General features: G+C 46.0%; 1 protein-coding gene across 3 annotated transcripts in view; it reads left to right on the top strand.

The window, feature by feature from the left end:
* foxp2 (forkhead box P2) overlaps positions 1 to 18,439 on the top strand; it is a 94,091-nt gene that overhangs the window by 10,740 nt on the left and 64,912 nt on the right. The window lies entirely within an intron of this gene.

The raw sequence follows: 18,439 nt of genomic DNA, 5'->3' as shown, positions 1-18,439 counted from the left end.
CTATGGCACAAACACACACAAACATATTTCCAAACACTTCCATGGTGATGGTAAGACGAGACACAATAACACATTTAATGTGTTGCTTTGGCAGTATATAAAGTAAACATGGAAGGGAATATTCTATATTTGGTATGTGGTTTGAATGTTTTAACAGAATGACTAGCTACAGTTATGTTCCATGTGATGTCACACATGACTAAATGATTTGTTTTCATCTTTTTTCTGCCCAATCACTCCAAACAACAGGCATCTGTATAATGGCTAAATATATAAATGTAGAGTAACGTTTAGTTCAAAGCTGGAAACTGTCTGTTTGCTTTGAGGCCTGGGGTTTATTGAGATATTCCCCTCGTGACCTAAGGGAGGAAATCTATACATCATTATGAAGAACACCTTTGAGGTACAGATATGATTAAAGTGAATGGGTCAGGCGTGAAGAATCTGTGTGGCTCGGCTGTAGAACCCAGTCCTCCTCCCACACAGTCCTATCTATCCAGACTGAAGTAGAGTCCACATTTCTCTTTCCACCTAAAAGAGATTTAAATATTAGTTCTTAATTTGTCTAGTATTCACTTAAATCTTCAAAGATGAACTCTTACTGCATATCTGCTGGCCTAAAAAAGCCCTTCTAATCATTGCCGAAAAAAAGAAAAAAAAGTCTTATGGCCCCAACACTGCAAGCAATACTTCGAATGTAGACATATATAAAAGTCTACAGCAATTAAATATATCTTTGGCTGCTTTAAAGAAGCTGCAGTTTGGACTGAACGGCCCTCTGCTCACATTTCCAGTTTGAAATTGATTTCTTGTCATAGATCAGAAACCTCTTGTCGTTCCACTTTCAATCCTCAAATGGTTTCTCTGAGCCCCCTTACTGTTGTCGCTCTGAGTGGGCAAACGGGGGAGTCTCCACGGGTCTTTACCCAGGGCCCTCGGAGCAGTGGAGGGGGTAGAAGCAGAAATCAAAGGGCCTTAGATCATTCCCCATTGGCGGCCTCCATTGTCTAGCTGATTCGGGATTGGTGCAGAAGGTGAAAACTGCGGAGTGGAGTGTGGGGGTGGACGGAGATCAGGCAGAGGGACCCCCTTTTTACCCCCCCCCCCCCCCCCCCTAATCTTTATCCACCATTAACCCCAGTGCCCCAGTGTGTGGCTGAGATCAGGGCCAATGGTCAATCCCCCATTCACCGCCACCCAGAATATTTTAAAGTTAAGCCCCCCTCGCTTAACAAAAAAAGTCTTACTCATCAAAGGTTTACTTTTCCCTCTCTTCCTTCCTTTTACTCTCAGTCCCAAGGATCGGCCGCCCTTCTTCATGCGGCCTTCTCTCTATGGTCAACTGTTTTGTCTTCGCACTTGGGCAAGAGCGAGGGAGAGTTACCAAGTTTTGGAAGTTGCCCATGTGTCTACGTTTTGATTTAATGAGGTTTGGTTTGGGCTCTGATAGTGCCGTGCTGTGAGCAAATTGGAGCAAAGGGGGATCTACCAATGATCTCCTGCCCTTTGCTGATCTCGGGAATTTGGAGCCGTCCTGTTTTTAAATAGACTCCGGGAATTGTACTTAAATTATCTCCGCAGGGGAAGAATTTTTCCCACCTCTGACATATATTTTCCAGCATTATTTCTGTGGTTCTTTTGCTGCTGAGGGCCCCATATGAAACCCACCACACTTTTAAAATAGAACCATAACAAGGCTGAATTCAGTCCAGACCATATGGACATTTCAGATTCCCTCTCTTTCTCTATGCTATACCTTCTCTTGGCAAGTGTCAGGCAATTATCTTGGACGTCTGATGTGAAAGAGAAATGACTGAGGGACAGAATAGAAAAACAAGAAAGGATGCCGGCCAGACGGCGAGGACTGAGGCGACGAGATTGCACCCAGAGTGTTTGTCCAGAGTGCACAGTTGCCATGAGAATGGAGTTAGAAAGTGGGGAGGTGAGGATGCTCGTAGTGAGTGTTGCCATCATTTCTTAAGGAGAGATAAAGAGCCTCAATGAATCTATTGATCCTAGTGGCTGCCTGTACTGCTCCTATCTTCTTTCTCTTGCCCGAACTACATTACTTAGCCAGTAGTTTTATTCAAGATGCCGACTCTTTGTGCTTTTTTTTTTGTTTGTTTTGTCGTTACAGAGAAATGATATTGAGGGGAAAAAGATACAGGGTAACCTCGGCAAAGTCTGCCTCAGCATACAATAAGCCACTCAATTGTTTTTTTATATCTACACCTCCTCTTAGGAACCACCGTTACCTTAGAACCGACTGATTGCAAATACTGCACGCACTGCCTTAATTTCGTTAAACGAGCGCGGATCAAGTGTTTCACTTGTTATTCTTTCCCTGCAATCTAATTGGAGAAAGCCTGGGTGCGGAAGCAGGAGTCCATGGCATCCATCCAAGAGCCCGAGATTATTGTGAAACTCAAGCCGAAGGCAGGCATGACATCAGAGCAGCCTGACATTAGTTTGAACTCCTTATTTCAGGTGGGAAGAATTATGAGTGGCTTCACTCGCAGGTGATCGTGTCCAATGAATCGGTCGCACACAGTCGCACATTCTTCTCCCGAGGTCTGACTGCTGATTGTCTTGACAGATTGAACTCGAGTGTTATCGCCAAACTGTCACGCGGCCTCGTTTTTTAGCCTGCACACATAGTCCAGAGTTTTTTCTAGCCCTTCGCACTCCAGTTTTTTATAAGGATACTGTCAGCAGGACATCAACTAAATGTGCATTATTTGAACCCTGCTGATGAGTTCTATTCATTTCCAACACGCAAAAGTGATGTTTGTATGTTGCCACATGTTAAATGTTAACTGCGGGTATTGGCTTTAAGACTGACATTGTTTAAGTATTAAGATATAAAGTAGAGTTGAATAAATGTGAATGAGATTGTTTGCTCTGTTCAATGTTTTATGTGTTTAATGCCATTTTGTTTCTTTCAAAATGAAATGTAATGACAATAGTATTCAAATGGTTCACCCAATAATTTATTGTGTGCCCACTGCAACTTTTTCATTGATATTATGAAAAAAACATATTTCCACAGGCCACAAGCCAAGTCCTTTTGTCTATGATGATCACTTGGTCGCGGCCCAAATAGGGATACAGGCGGGATACGAGAGCTTTTAATCTGACTCACTGCAAAACCACAGGCTCACATGGTGCAACTATTACTACCTGGTTGGAGATGAAATTTCCCAGAAATCATTTGTGTGAGTGTGTGTGTGTGTGTGTGTGTGTGTGTGTGTGTGTGTGTGTGTGTGTGTGTGTGTGTGTGTGTGTAAAAACGAACACACACCTGCACACAACATGCTCGATTTGGGTCAAGGAGCTGACAGACAGTGGAATGTGAATGTGTGTATGTTGACAAACTCCACTGCACTCTGAATGGGGTTTGTGATTACACCTCATCATGCGTGCTGCATCGGTCCTGTCCCCGGCCCACCGATCCTTCTCCCTGTCTCACTCTGTCTCTCTCTCTCTCTCCCCATTTCTCCCTCTCTCACCACAATGCCTCATGGGCAATCATGTGGTCACACTACCTGACTCCTTGCCGCTCAGGAGTGCCGTTGACAAAAACAGCCCGAGGCCCGTCATGTGGAAAAGATTCGGCCGCCCCCCCCCCCCCCCCCCCCTCCCCCCTCGCCTGCCCCGCCACCCCTCCACTCTCCCCCGCTAAGTAACTGAAGCGCCGGGGTGTTTCCTTCTTCTGCTCACCTGTGAAGGGAACCAGCACGGCTTACCTCCCGTCTCTGTGTGTGTGTGTGTGTGTGTGTGTGTGTGTGTGTGAAAGAATGGATATTTTTGTGTTTGCAACTGTGTGGCCACAGTGTGTGGATGCCCCCTTTTAAACAGCCCCGTGTGCATTATTGTGTGTGTGTGTGCGCGCTTCTTGCCAACCCGTCTCCCTGCCACACTGCGAGAGATGCTGGCTGGTTCTCTCTGTCAGTGGAGCTGCACTCCTCATGTCATGTAACATAAAGCTGGCGGTCAGTGAGAGCTCTCAGCTGTCAGTCAGCTCGGTGGTCCTGGCCTGTCGAGCTGCTCACCTGTGTTTATTGGACAAGACCTGCTTCCCGAGCTTCCCAGGGAGAGACGCCGCGTCTCCCTTTCTTTTCTTCCTTTCCCTCTGCCGTGCTCTCTCTTCCACTTTAGTTATGTCCTCGCCTATGATTCCATTTGTCCGTCTTCGTCAATCTTGTCTCCCCCTGTATCACAGCACCATGTCACTTTTTATTTAGCATTCTGTCTTTTATTCCTTCAAATCTACAAAACTACAACCTCTCATCACCGGTTCTTCTCCCCCGCTGTCCTCGGCACCGTATATATATATATATATATATATATATATATATATATATATATATATTTTCCCCTGCTTCTCTTTTTCCGATGTCCCTGCTGTCCGTTTTTATTGTGTATTATTTTGGAGCCTCTCCGTCGGTCCTTCGTTTTAAAGCTGCGGCGTCTCTTCGGCAGCGGTTTTCATCTCTTCTCTGCACCCGGCTGAGCACACGCACGAGTGTGCGCACGCCACTGCTCGACGGCTGATTGAAACTGCTGTCTCAAAGTTGCTAATGTTCACTGAAGCATTATATTGTAGATAAAGTAAATAAACCAGGTTACTATAGGAGGAATCTCTGGAAATAGACTGCAGATGATCAGGGGCAGACACACACACACACACACACACACACCCTGCACACAGGCTTACTCTCGTCCACATAAAGGGCCGCACACACACTTCATGAGAATGGCTGAATAGGTGTCAGGGATGTTGAGGGGTGAGCGCAGCAAAGGGTTGGAGATATTTTCTATGGCTCAAGAACTTCACATGTTTTAATGTTTTTTGAGGAGCTCTAGAGAGAAAAAAGCAGTTGGAAGCAAGAGGCTACAGTCAATGGGCTGCTTGTATTGTCCTTAGCATAAAGTCAGTATAAATATCATTCTTTTTTCACGGCAAAGGTCATTTATTTTATTTCGTGTTGAATTTCTCTGAAGCCATTCTCAACAACAGAGCTTTCACAAATGTACCAAAAGTCTTAAACAAAAAGTCATGGACTTACCCACAGCCAGAGATAGTCTCAATCATTTTGACTTCTTTTATTCGTCTTCTCTTCACTCTTCAATTCTGTCATTTTTTTTGTTCTTTTCAGACGTTCTTTTGAACATTTGCCAGACCGTCCGATTCAAATGTTTTTTGTTGGAAAGCCTCATTAGCTGGGGCCGGTTAGCATACTGGTTAAACGCGAGGGCGGACGCTTTGTGGCCTCGGGCTTTTTCAAACCAGGGTCCGCTGAATGATCCCTGAGGCTGGAGTGCTGGCGAGGCTCTAAAGCCACTCATCGAGGGAACGTGGCATTCATATTTCCGCCCGGTGTTCTATAAAACCCCCTTGTGTTTGCCGCGGTTCCATTTTGTGCCGTAAAGTGGTATAGGTGACATGGTAATACATTTGCATTGTGCCCAGTGATAAATACTCTCCCAGGTCTTACTCACTCCGCTGCTCCCGAATGTGTCCGGACAGCGGCTGCATTGTCAAAGGCCGCCGCTCATTCAGAACTCGCTCTGCCTTCCTCCCTCCGAGTGATAGTTTTCTCATTTATTTAGTGAATAGTCGGCGGGCGGAGAAGAAAGCGAGTTTTATATTATGGAAATGATGGAATGGGTTATAATCTCCCACATATTCATCTCGGCAGACATTGGACCCTTGTGATACCGTCCTCCATTTGGCCATTGTGCCGGTTCTCTTTTGGCAAACTGTTCCCCTCAATGGGCAAAGAGGGCTTTAATCCTGTCTCTCTTTGGAATGACAATGTTTACCAGCTATCATTCAATAAGGAGCCAGGAGCACGACACACATCCCCCTGTCCGTTAATGCCGCGTGAATGTGCGACAACGAAAGCTATTGTTGGCCCTGTGTTTGACGGAAGGACGAGTGTTTGGCACGTTTGTGTTTCCTCAACACGCAGAAACCTTTAATTACTTTTTCGCCTGAATGTCTCGATGTGTACATTACATTACAGTTCAAACGTGAGCCCTGAACACGCAAAAACACTCGTGACATGGAATGTTGGGTAATTCTTGCCTGTAAATAGGGATTAGGGCGGTGGATTTTGACATTAAAGTGTCTCTCAGAGCAGGCGGATCAGACACATTCAAAAAGTGAAGGTGTCTATGGCGTCTATACAACCCCCCGCCCCTTGTCATGTTTTTAGAGTTCGCCAGTAAATATGGGCTTATTTGTTCTCGCTCATTTATCTCTTATTGTGACGACGCGCAGGCGAGCTAATGAGATTTCTGAATATATCAAAGGCAAAATAAAAAAAAAATAATAAAAAAAGACATTGAGGGAAGCTAAGATGTTTGTCTGGCTTTATTTGCCTCCATCTTCTTAGCTCCCTTCCAAATTGTTTTCCCTTCAAAGTCTTGACAGCAATAGGGATTAGTGCCATAGCTGCTAACAATCATTAGTATGTTTTCACCATTGTGTCATGCTCTGTTTTCGAACCCACCAACACCCCCCTCCCCCCTCCATGCGCTTTACCTCCTGCACGTGTCTTGTGCATTCGTGCCATCGTGCCAAAGCAAGAAATGAAAAACAATGGCTGCGACCTCCAGCCACTCCTTCTGACGCACAGACAGTTAAATGGTTTGTAAGACGTTTAATTACCAAATGGTATAATCGTTATTCATCTCATCATTAGATGTATGATATTAAGTGAATTGCCTCCCTTGGGTCCCTGTGTTTCACAGATCAATAGATTTTAGATGGAGCTTGAAGGGGGTTTGGGGGGGGGGGGGGGGGGGCGGCTCGTTAAAACACTTCTGAGGCCCCTGATATGAACATGTGCATTGTTTGTGTGATGCACCATGGTGACATTCCCTCATTTATTTATGCAATTAGCTTTTATATAGGTTTAATTATTCCAATTCCTGTGTCTGAACCCAGGAATCGCAGCTCCTGGGTTTATTTTCGTGGTGAAAGGACATGAAACAATAGACAAGGTTACGGCACCACAGACTACCCATCGGCAGAGCGCTTGCGTTTGCACTTCGGGACACTTTGTTGGTATCCAGCATTGTTTGAAGGCATTGTGGAGATTGCTAATGCGGCGTGTACACCTCTGAGGCCGGGTAGCCTGCAGCTTGATGTCGCCTGTATTCCCAATGTGAATATGGCTGAGTGGTGATCGGGGACTCGCTGCGGCACAAGCTGCTATTCAGTGCAGCCGGCGCTACTAGCCCGAGTTAATTGTCCATTATCTGCTATTATCTAAGCTCTACTCCTCGCTGTCTCTTTTATTCTCTCTCACTCGTGATTCCAGCCGTCACCACCAGTTTCCCTGCGAGGTCCCCTCCTCCCGCTACCTACTCCAGCAACCTTATACCCGCGCGGCAGCCAAGTCCTGTCAACTGAGTTCAAGTGGTAACAATGATTGCCTTTGTTCCTGCGCTACCTCTAACATGAAGTCAGCAAAGCATCATTTTTATTTTTCGTCTTACCATTTCCCAATCTGAGTGTGAGGTGCTCTTGTTTGGAATATTCCCATCCAGATCAAAGAAAGAAATCTGCAACTATACAGATTACATTTGAATTACACTTTTTAAAAAGTGTATTCAATAAATGTTAGATTGATGACGTCCGTGTAAAATATATTTCATTATAAATGAATAAATACTTTGAATTGGAAGTTTACAGAAGACTCGGATTGATACGCTGATAGCCCTTCTAAGGTGTTTGAGGAATCCTCCGAAATTTCACTTGATGGCACTGTTTTTCTTTTTGCTCCAGCCGAAAGCAACAGGGCATGTTTTATGTATGTAAGTGTGTCTTCCTTTCACTTCCTGTCCCATGAGACACGCTGGAACACTGACAAACAATAAGATAATGCTCTCTATTATTTAAAAAAATATATTTTGTTTTGATAAAATCATATGTGCACAGTTACTGCACAGTTGCTCATAGATCTTTTTTTTTGGGGGGGGGGGGGGGGGGGGGGACATTTTCCTTTTATATTTTCTCAATGATACTTTTTCTTTAAAAAAAGGTTTTTAGTTTATTTAGTATTTTATTTCTGGCCTGCTAGAAATATGTAATGTCAATGTGAACTGTCACTATTCAGCAGTTTAAATGAATTAAATTGCATTCTTCCTGTGCTGCCAGGCGATGCTTTAATAATTACACCAACAAGATGATACAAATTACAAAAGCCCGGAGTGTTTCTGCAGTTCATTTCAATCATACACTTCTCAACTGATGCAGTTGATTCGTCACCTGCAATTAGCTCCCCCCCCCCCCCCATCTCCCACACACACAAAGTTATACATACAATATAAAAAGCCATACTTTTTGTTATTGTTATAGTTTAGATTTTTTTAATGCTGTACAAGTTTTAAATGTAGTTTCCGGGTAAAATGGTTGCCTTTCGTCCGTTCCTCTCCTTGCTGTCTTAACGGGGAGGGAGGGGGGCTTAAACCCGGGTTTAAATAGAGGTTGGATGGATGGTTCGGGGGTGCGCAGTGTGGTGGGGGTCAAGATCATATTAAGAGCTCACAAAGCAAATGGTTCAGCGTTAGGAGGTGTTGGTCCGTTGGCCCTGCCTCGTGAGTGGCCTTTAAAGACGCAATATATCACAGTGAAAAATAACAAGGGGCTTGTATTTCAGCGTGGTGCGCATCATAAATAAAGGTGTGCCATGTGTAATTGAGGCTCTTGCACGGGGAGCGCGGCTGGAGATGAGAAATGGAAATCTGTGTACTGGTAAATAGATAATCACACGAAAGTAATTGAGGTTTTCAAACCCCAATCTAGTCTGCCAGCGTGAGCTCGTTTGCATGTTAATCACGTCAGTGATTTCCCTTCATCACAGGGAAGTCCGTGCACACTTCCATAACCAGCTTTTAATTGCATTTAAAATGTCACAGAGGTGGAACACATGTAATTTAGCCAGAACTGTGTCCAAATTAATGGCTACTACTGAGACGCTCCATTGGACAGGGTTGGAAATGAGAGAGGCTGTCCATTGTTTGGGTCTTTATTAGAGAGTCCTCCAGGCCCTTCACGATAACATCTCATATATATATATATATATATATATATATATATATATATATATATATATATCAAGACTTCAAAATTAAATCTGACAAGGATTTTGTGAGGGACTCACCACTACTGCGGATGCCAACTTCTTGCAAAATAAGCCACATAGATGGACATTAGCGAGGTGGGAAAATAAGCATCAAAGGTAAAGACCACAAAGCTAAAGCGTTGGGTTTTAGGAGAACGAGAGGCAGGAATACTTTATTTTTCTTTCATCACCAGGTGTTCTGTGGCGTATAAATTACCAAGATGATGTTTCCATAGCACAGCTTAGAGCACTCTAGAGAGGGGAAACCTGCAAAACAGACCTATTTAATTTTTCATTGAGGTGGACCATCAGGAGCAATAAGCCAATATTCCTCTTCCCCTTTTTCCAGATGCCTTCCACACCGCTGTATCTTACCAAAACTCAAGCCCCTCTTACTCTTTGCCTTATTTTTTTTCAAAAAAAGTAAAAGTTCTGCCGAGACCTACATGAAAGGAAGGAACTGTTGAAATGTTAATTTTACCATCTGCTGTTGAGGCCTGCTACCTTTTTGTGTGTGTGTGTGCATTTTTTTCCTCTTTTTCTCCCCCCTTGCCTTCTTTAATTCCCAGTAGTTCTGTTCTGTTTCATGAATGTGCTGCTATTTTGGCCGTTTGAAGTCATGGGAGCTCTGCTGGCATGGCGTTGACCGGCTGGAAAATACAATGCCACATGGTGGACGGCGGAGACCGTCTACCAGTTTCCTGTTAAACGCCCGGTCCCCCCCCCCCCCCCGGCCCCCCCTCCCCCCAGATAACCATGTTTCTTATACCGGTCCCAAGGCTCCAGTTCCGCTCCCATGCCCATCTCCAGTGCACCGCCTGTCACTCGTCTCCCACTGACTTGGTCTTGCCCTCGCTCTCTTTTCCTTCCTGAGTGTGCACGTCTTTGGGGACCTATTTAGTGTGTTTATCTTAATGCTGAGGATTTTAATCACTCGTTTACAAGACCCCTAGCACCTTTGGCTCATCAAGAACCCCCCTCCCCTTATTAGTTTTCCTCTTAGCTGAATGAACCCCAGCATAGGTGAGATAGAAACAGAACTCCCGGCAACTGTTTCCCTCCATCCTGTTTTTCGTTCCTGTCTTCTCGTCGGACAAGTTGACACTTTTAAAAGCAAATGCATGTTGCCAAGTTTGCCGTGAAGATATTTGCCAAATGGAGGGATTCCACTGTGAGATTTGATATTTGGCAATTAGGGTGAGACATCCTGTGTGCAGAGTTGCTTAGCATTTTCCTTGGCCGGGACCAGATTGTTTAGTCTGCTCTCGTTGTGAGCTGTTTCTGAGCTGCACTTGACGGTTGTTTGCAGAGCGCTGGGGGAAAATGTGAGAGGGGCCAGTACCTTTTTCTCTATTTATTTATTTTTCCCGTCCTTGGAGCTGGAATCTGATTTGTGTTCATGTTTCTCTATTCTCTCTGAGCGTTTTTTAAGTGTGGCTGCTGAAATCTAGACTCTGTATGACCTCACTGTGCGGCCTGTGTTTCATTAATGACCAGCCCTGTGGTTTGGGGAGAGGAATATTTTTCATATGACACCGCCTTGCATTAGCGCGGAGCGGCAGCTGCACAACCACAAAACCATCCAATTTTGTGGCTTTGAAAGGTGTGAAAAGTTCAGCTGCCTATAGCAAGCCTTGCATTTATAATTATAGCCTGTGTGTACGTGTGCGTGTATGTGTCAAGGAGCGGAACTACTGAAGGCTTGTAAAAAGTAACGACTAACAAAAAAAAAAAAAACAAGTCCCCTGCTAATGAAACATTTGTCTTTCATTCTCCTAGGCAACTGGTGAAGTAAATAGTGGAGATATATTTCAGAGTGAGATGTTTACACACTGGCAGGGTCTACCTGCTACGCCTAAGAGAAGCCACCTAAAATAACACGCAGGAATTCAAAGTGGAGTCGGTAGTATTTTGACAGCTTGATTCATTTGGAATAAATATTTAATTTCAACATGGTTTCATACTGGTTGGACCCTCACAGTCCTTAACCCAAGTCTTTAAGTCTTTAAAAAAGAAAAAAGAAGTTTTAAGTGCCACATCTGGCATAAGAGGCATTTCTTCGCAGATTGATTGATTCCCCAGGCTTTGTTGGAAGGGAGTCCCGCACGCCACACGGCCATCGACTAAGAAGCAATTCACAGCAATCAACAATCCACAGACACACGTAGAAAACCTCGGCAACCATCCCCCCCCCCCCCCCCCCCAACAGACAGCCCAGACACTGGACTACTGTACCTCTGTTTCGTACCTCGCAGGATATTGAATATCCAAAAGGAAACCTCGGATTTGTCCCGTCCCAAAAGACAAAGGGCCCCTGTGCTGCCCGCCCCTCCGCCTCTCGCTCCCTCTCCCTAAAGCCACACGCGTGCTGTCGTCGTAACACAACAAACACAACTCATTCGAACGCGCGGGATCGCTTGTGCACATCGTGCTCTCTGAGGCAGGAGGTGGAACGGGGAGAGATTGAGGTTGGTCACCGTGGGGGGGGGGGGGGGGGGGGGGCTTGGGGAGAGTGAACAAAGGAGGAAAGATGACCTAATAGTCCTGCTATGTATCTGAAGCGCAGCCCGCTGTTTGTTTGGGGGAGGTTCGGGAGCTGGATGTGCCGGGAGATGACTCGCAGGCATCTTGTGGGTACTTTTAAGCTGTCAGAAACAGTCCGTCTTCTCAAATAGGCGGCGACGGGCTACGGCGGGGGGTGGGGGGGGGTCAAAGTGCGATGCTGTGAGGAAGTTAATGATGTTTCCCGAGTTCGCAAACTCTGGAAAACGTTGCCTGAGAGCGTAATTGGGTGCCTTTATTGTAAATTAAAAGTCACCCGAGATGAGAGCTTGACGAGCGCTTTAAGCCGCAGACGCACGCGCCGCGCACTATTTTTGGGAGCTCGCGTTACGAGATCTCTAATGAGTCTGCTCTCTCCTTGTATGTGTTTTGTAAACAACGGACTCGCGGGTTGTCACTGAGGGAAAAAAAGTTCTATATTTTTTTTTATCACGACAGAAGCAAATTGGTAGTTGCAGCACAAACATCATCAACCCCGAGTAAACTACTTAATTACATGCCAAGGCTGCACATGTAATTAAGGATCATTTCAATTTATTGCACTGTTTTCCCAAGTTAACCTCATCAAGAAAACACAAATTTCTTGACTTGAGGGTCAAGAAATCTTGTGTATTTCACCGCTGGATTCAATTTTGTGATCCAAAAAGTTTTCGTACGTTTGAAAAGTATGTAAACCAATCTTTGGGAAAACTTTTTAAACGGTGTCCTGGAAATCGTTTATTCTTTTAACCCGTAAATTGAAGTCTTCCTTTTTGGCAATGATTCTGAACAAACAGTTACATCTCTTGATTCTTTGAAATCCCTGCCAGCCTTTTTCTGTTTTGATAAATTGTTCATCTCGTCCTATTTTCAAAGTCATCAGCGATTGCTTTTCTGCCAGTCAGACAAGGGAACATGGACAGCTTTTAAAGGTAGTGAGTAGGTATGATAAGTGGCCCAATCCATGTACTAATGCATTTTTACTGAAGATTTAATAGCTACTGTATAATGAATTATAATGTATTCTCTCCAATTGCAAATTTCCTCTAATACGGCTCTTCTGCCGTAGCAAAAAGTCCATCTGAATATTATTGTGACCGGCTTTTTAAAAACACAAATCAATTGCATGGTTTTAAGTAGTTAGATTCATACTTTTGTTATAAATGTCCCCCCAATGCCAAATGGAATGGTGCTTGTATAACCGGAATAGCTAACCAATTTCAAGTAGTGACATCATGGTCAGCTCCAAGTCAACTATACATATGTTTTAGTGGAAAATACAACCGTTCATCGGAACATTTCAGCCCAGTTTGAACTCATTGAAAAGCAGTAGGCTTATGAATCAACTTGCTGTTCCAATTTAATGGAACATACCTTTCAATGACAGCGTGTACCGGCACATCATCAAAGTGAAACTTCCAAAGTTCCGCTTAACTTGTTGCTGAAATAGTTTCCCGTTTTCAAGAAAATTGCAGTGTGCCGAGTCTCAAGAAGTGTATCAGGGAATCTTCCCTGAAGGAAAAATTGCCACTTGCATACTTGTCTTTGACCAAAGTGAAGCCCTCGTCCACTCCAGGGGAACGCGCGCTGTTTAGGAAGATATAAAGGAGTAATTTTATTACTCGGTACACCTCCCCCCCCAGAAGCCATTTCATTTCTCCTTTCAGCTTCCACAGAAGCCTTTATTTGATCTCATATTCTGGAGTATGACTGGCTTAAACCAGTCGGCCTCCGTTTATTTTCATTTGGAAAACACATTTAGTGTTGGTGGGGCGGCGGCGGATGGAGGTGGGGAGCGCGGGGTTCGGATGTGGAAGGGACTCCGGCAAGACCCTCTATCACATGTTAATGTCCTCCTGTGGGGACCACCACCCCCCCATGCCACTGTGCCTAGTGGTTGGGAGCCAAAACTTTCTTTCTGATTCTCCCAATTTGATCAGCGTGACTTCTTCAATGCTATTGAAAAGGGAAAAAAGACTTTCAAATATGTCCACGCCAAGTAGTCTCCTGTACAGTTAGAGCCTCCTTGCAGATAGCCGCTGCGTTTGCGTCCATGCAGCGAGGCCCATGCAGCTGGATACCCTTTACCCGGGGCTTTGAAATAGCAGATCATTGAAAAAGTGTGCCGTTTATTAGGCGGCCCACTTAGCCAGCCCAGATGTGTAGCTGGTCATTGGAGAGTCGAGACCTCCTCGTAAACATTACAGAAATTACAGCGAAGCACAACAGCCGACTGTGGAGTCAAAGAGGGGGGGGTGTGGTGGGGCCCTCCTCCCTACCCCACCCATCCTTAAACTCCACACGGAACCCTGGACCAGCTGTCTGGAAGAGCTCAAACTGTACCAGAGGCCATTTGCACATCCCTCCCTCCCTCTTGTATTTTTCAGCGTGTCTTGACGGTCTGTGTCTGGGCCTGCAGCACCTACACACATAGTTCATCATCTCCCCCTTTTATTGGCAACAGTACAATGAAAACATTTTTTTTTAAAGTGTCGTGGTCTTTTTGCTCCGGAAGTCCCGCTCTCCTTAATGGTTCTTCTATGTCTTGTGCTTTTCTCTGTTCATTCTTTTCTTTTCGCATCTCCTTTTTTTGGGGGGCGGGGGGCGCAGGGGCTCAGGGGGATCGTATCCTCCACTGGGCTCAGTTCCACCCGATGAATTACCTCCAGATGTAATTCCTAACCCCTGCCTTTTGCCCTCAAATTAGTGGCTAGTAAAAATTAGGTTATAATTAGCCACGGCGTGAGGAAGAGAAGAGTTTGAAATGTCCACATAATAGGTTTGTTATTCTTCGCTGGAATGCCGTTTCTCTGATTTCACTTCATTTTTAAGGTGTTTTCTAATTGAATGGTATTTTAGTCCCGAATGTCAGCAGAAAGTCAGAAGGCCGAGGTAATCGGAGGGACACCCCAGCAGAACGCCCCATGCCTCGATAGCTTCCGGAGACGATTCCCAAACCGTCTCCTTTATCCAATGCATCCATCCCATGGTCGGTATTTCATTTGTCAGCGTTCCCGCACAAAAGTATTTTTCGTTGCAACGTGCAGATGCGTCAGCGGGATTCCTCGTGCGGCGGAAAGCGGGTGTTGCTCAGCGCATACAGGTGTTGTGCTCTTTTGACTGCCGGTGGAGCTTGTCTTGCTGCCGCTCAACTGTGTAGTCACGGCTGTGGGAAGGATAATCTCTTTGGCAGATCTGGAGCTCAGACACCACGGATCACTGTCATGAATGGGTTTCACGTTCGTCTGAGTGTCTGTAACGACTATTGTATCTCGCTTTTTTTTCTTCCCCATTTGGGTCTGTCCTTCATCTCGAAGGGAAACTCAGTGGCCGGTAACATTAAAAACCAACAACGAGCGTGTACTTTTCTTCGTGAGGGGATCTAATTTAACTATATGATAGTATCTACTACTGTGAAAAAAGGGGGAGTTTTCCCCCATGCGCTGCTCTTTCATCTAATTCCAATCTGCTGTATAACAGGTAAACTGCTGTGAGCCGCACTTGCTTGTTTAAATTTACCCGGCTGAGCCGAGCCTTTGATTTCAGCAACTCGTTTAATTCCAATGTGCTTTTGAAGAAGAGCCTTTTTTTGTAGTTTCTTTTTTTTTTTCCATATCATAAGGAAGCTTGGTCGAGCATTGGAGGCAGCTGTGCTGCTGGGAAAATGGGAGGAGGCACAGGAGGGCCAATTTAACCTGGAGTGTCTATCGCTCGTCTGCTGGCTCCTTTGGTTTCAAGGGGACCCGGTCAGCTTTAACTGTCTGGCTTCTGTCGCTTCGATCTCTCTACTTGTTTTTCTGCTGTAATGTATACTTTAATTTCCCGCCCGCCCGCTGTCCGTGTGGAGGCGGTGGAGTCGGCAGACGCAGCTGGAGGGGAGGCGCAGGTATCATTAAAGCCTCGGAGAGAGGCAGGGGCAGAACGCCGCTGAGTGCCGTACGCGGCTCCTCGCCGAGCGCGTTGATGTTTCTGGGCCCAGTGAAACGGACAGCCTGGTTTATTTTCAATAGGAACCCGAGGCCGGTCCTAGGCTGGTGAGTCCCCCCCTCCCCCCCTCCCCTTCTCACTGCAACCCCCCTGGCTTCTTGCTCGGGCTGTTGATATTGAGTCAAGCAAACACTCTCTCAGGGATGTCCTGTTGGGCACTCGGCCAAAGTCGCAAATGGAAGTCACATGTGGAGACTTCCAGAGGAAGGCCATTCACACCCATCGCCGCGCCTTCCCCTTACCCCCCCCCCCCCCCCACGCATACGTTTAGTGAAAAGCACTACATATATAAACAATCTGTATTTTGTAGACAAAATCATCAAGGCTTACATTTGTCCCACTCACTGATTTAGAAATTGTATATTTCACAAAAGGACCGCTATTTTCTACAGCAACAAACAAAAGCGAATCGTTTATTATTGTGATTGCAGTAATCAAGCCCCTCTTTACCTTTATCCACGGCTCTCGGGTTTTTTCGCAGTGGAATACGTATGCAAATATATTTGGACACTGTCATTATCAGCCACTTAATAGGCATTTCATTAGGGGTTTTCTGAATGCACGGCGCAAAAGCAAGTTGCCATGGATACCCTGGTGCTTAAGTACAGTATATTAAAACGGTGCTGCCTTTCAACCACTTATACAATCACTGGTCCGTAATGGCCTCTGCTCTCTGGCCATGAGCAACATATCATGTGATCAACACAATGCCCAAAAAACCACTCCCTCCTCGCTATGCCTTATTTGGCTTTTTATTTATACATGTGTAGCCAGGACTGGCTCGTGAATTGTGCTTGTGAAACATTTGTGTGACATCCAATGAACGGTGCCGATGCGCTTCGCTCCGTGGAAACAGCGGCTATCGCTGTGGGAGTCGTTATGGTCGGTTAAGCACATTTTAACAGACGCCACAATCACTTGATTTCGTCCGACTGGCTCTTTATCGAGTGAAGGAGGGGGGCAATGGCGTGGGGGAGGGGGGCAATGGCGTGGTGGCGGGGGCGGGGGGTGGGGTGGGAGTTGAATGAATAACCTTCCTATGCAAAGTGAACATCGTTGATGCTCTTAGCTATTTTGGGTAGAATTCAACAAACACAACACGGAGAACGTCCTCTTGGTCCTCCGTCCTCTCTCCTCCTTTTCTGAGTCACTTCTTCTGTCGGGGGGCGCGCACGTTTCGCGCTGACTGTCGGTAGAGGAGTGATTCACGTTGGCTGAAGGCCCGCCTCTGACTCACGGACCCTCACGCCAGTGCACGCACGTTGTGGCTCAAGTGTCACAACGTCGGCGAGGGAAGTCGCTCCGCTGTGGCTTTAATTGAAAATGAGTAGTTAGTGCTGGTGGTTGTGTGTGTGTGTGTGTGTGTGTGTGTGTGTGTGTTTAAACTGTGAAAATGATTGCGGAGACGGGGGAGTATCCTCCGTTGCTCCTCCTACTGCCAGGGATGGTAACCAGCTGCTGCCACCCTCACCCCTCCCCACTGCACCCAGTACACCCGTCTATCTCCCCCTCGTCTCTCTCTCTCTCTCTCTCCGCCACCACATCAGGACGCTGGTGGGCCTGTTCGTCTCCGTTGACCTTGGTGGCGAGGGGGGGGGTTGTGGGAGGAGAGAGATAGGGAATGAATAACTGAAAAGGGAGGAGGCACGCAATCGTCACCGAGGAGTAGAAAGAGGCGAGGGCGACGTTTCGAAAGCCCCGTGTTTGTCTTTTGCAGCGAGTCACTCTGAGTGGTTTATTGGGGGGGGCTGGGGGAGGGGGCGCGAAGGAGCTTTCTAGCCTGGAGCCCTGAACGTTGAAAGAGAAATAGGCGAAATTACTGGCTTAATGTGGATGCTTAGAGCAATTAACAGCAGTTGTTCAATGTTAGCCCCCTTTGCCTCCCTCTCTGTCGCTGTGTGTTTTTTCCCACCCGAACCCCTCTCGCTCGCTCGCTCGCTCCCACTGTCTCCCCCTCTCTGCCAAGATTGTTTGGTGTCTACCCTGCTTGCCGCGGAGCTCGGAGAGTTGACATTGATGAAAATGCTACGTCTTTTGTTCTGCGTTGGTCTCTAAAAAGTGATCATCATACGGCTGAAATAAGCTGGGAGATAATGTGCCCTTTTTCAATCATGCGCACGGCTCGGGGCTGCGAGTTCAAGTGGTCTTTACCTCATGTTAGGGACTTTGTCTTTTCCTAAATAAATCTCTCTTTTAAAACCTACAAGTTGTGGCACTGTAAATAAGCCTCTTGCTGTGGCTGCACGTATCCCGTTGTGCATGTGTGTTAACTATGAATTAAATTTTGGATGTTTGATTTAAACCTGCCTCTGTATATGGCACAATTCTTACGTCGGCATATGTGGAATGGAAAACAACAAAAACAACAACGACAAAAAAATGTCCCCTCTTGTATGAAATCTCTCAGGCCCACGAGGCAGAGCAAGCTGGTGGCAGATGGACTGGCGTTCTGCATCTGCTGTGTGCAGACTGGGGGCTTTGTACTCCTCTCTCCTGGGGAAGACCGAGCCTTTCTTCTTGCCAGTAGATTCCTGTCTGTTGGAGCGACTAGGAAAAACATCTGTGGCATGCAAGGGAGGGAGAGAGAAAGAGGGAGAGAGAGAGAGAGGGAGGAGGGAATAATGAAAAAAAAAAGAAAAAGACTAAAGAATTGGCAAACACCATTAGTCCTAAATGTTCCGGCTCATTGCCTGTTTGGCGTTGTTTACAGAGGGGGAAACACGTTGATACATCCCGTTCAGCACGTCGAAGCTCAGCCCAGCAGCTTAATTCGG

This window comes from Pungitius pungitius, chromosome 2 (genome assembly GCF_949316345.1).
Source record: "Pungitius pungitius chromosome 2, fPunPun2.1, whole genome shotgun sequence".
Taxonomy (NCBI): Eukaryota; Metazoa; Chordata; class Actinopteri; order Perciformes; family Gasterosteidae; genus Pungitius; species Pungitius pungitius.
This window is presented reverse-complemented; position numbering and strand designations above follow the sequence as displayed.